The 1,127-nt window shown below is 35.0% G+C and overlaps 1 long non-coding RNA gene across 1 annotated transcript; it reads left to right on the plus strand.

Moving 5' to 3' along the window:
- Positions 1–675: 675 nt before the first annotated feature.
- Positions 676–1,127, plus strand: LOC110113967. The gene is made up of 3 exons (XR_002305209.2): positions 676–857; positions 953–989; positions 1,083–1,127. It is a non-coding gene; the product is annotated as an uncharacterized LOC110113967 (long non-coding RNA).

Raw genomic sequence — 1,127 nt, forward strand, 5'->3', positions numbered from 1 at the left:
TAATAACTCAAATTTTTAACTATCAAAATATTATTTGCTTTGATCTAAGAGCCTCATGATTTTGTCATGTTGGGGTACCTTCTCAGGAGGTAACCCATCTCAAGATTTCTACGAGATGAGCATGCTTAACTACAAAGTTTCTTAAATAAAATTTCAACCATTAAACCAAAAGTTGTCTGGATTCATGTTTAAGAGTTTAACTTTTTTTACTTAAGAAGTTTCACAATCTTCCATACTAAGTAACATATGTCCTCGTCATTATCATTATCCTAGAATCATCCAATAGATAGATATAGGATTTTAGAAGTGACCCCAACAAGTTTAAGTGGTGACTCCCGCCATGTAGAACTTTGTCCTATACAAGATTCAAGAGGTGGCTCCCATGAAGTAGCACTTTGTCTTGTTTGACACTTAGTTCTCATCTTTCAGCTGGTGTATTGCTTTAATATCAATTGTAACATCCCAAACTCTTAATTATCAAGATATTATCCGTTTTGACCTAAGGGTTATGATTTTGTCTTGTTGGTGTAACTTCACAAAAGATCATCCATCTCAAAATTTTTCAAAGATGAGCACATTTAACTGTGAAAATTTTTAAATAAAATTCCAACCATTACACTAAAAAACGCTTTGATATTTAAATGTTTAGTTCTTTTTCACTTGAAGAGAAAAAAAAAAGCTACTGTATCGTAAGAAAATATTGCTACATAAATCCCCCACCAAAGGCCTAAATATGATCTGACAGGAGGACACGAAGTCCATTCTATCTCCTTTTCTTCTCCCATCTGATATCAGCCTTTCTCTTCTCTAAAGAAGATAATCAATGGAGGATTCACTCTTCTTCATAGGACTCATAGGTGAGCTAGCTATCCCTACACAGCAATCAATCCACCACTTCCTTCTATAACTCTATCTTCTTCTTCTTCTTCTTCTTCTTCTTCTTCATGAGCAGGCAATGTCATATCTGTTCTGGTCTTCAGCTCTCCCATGTAAGAGTACTATCTACCGCCATTTTTGCACCTCAAATTCTTTGAAACCTCTATTTCTATTGAGCAATATACATGTCAAAACGCATTAATCAGCCCGACGTTTTGGAGGATTGTTAAGAACGGCTCAACAGAGGAATT

Source organism: Dendrobium catenatum, unplaced genomic scaffold, assembly GCF_001605985.2.
Source record: "Dendrobium catenatum unplaced genomic scaffold, ASM160598v2 original_scaffold_258633, whole genome shotgun sequence".
Classification (NCBI taxonomy): Eukaryota; Viridiplantae; Streptophyta; class Magnoliopsida; order Asparagales; family Orchidaceae; genus Dendrobium; species Dendrobium catenatum.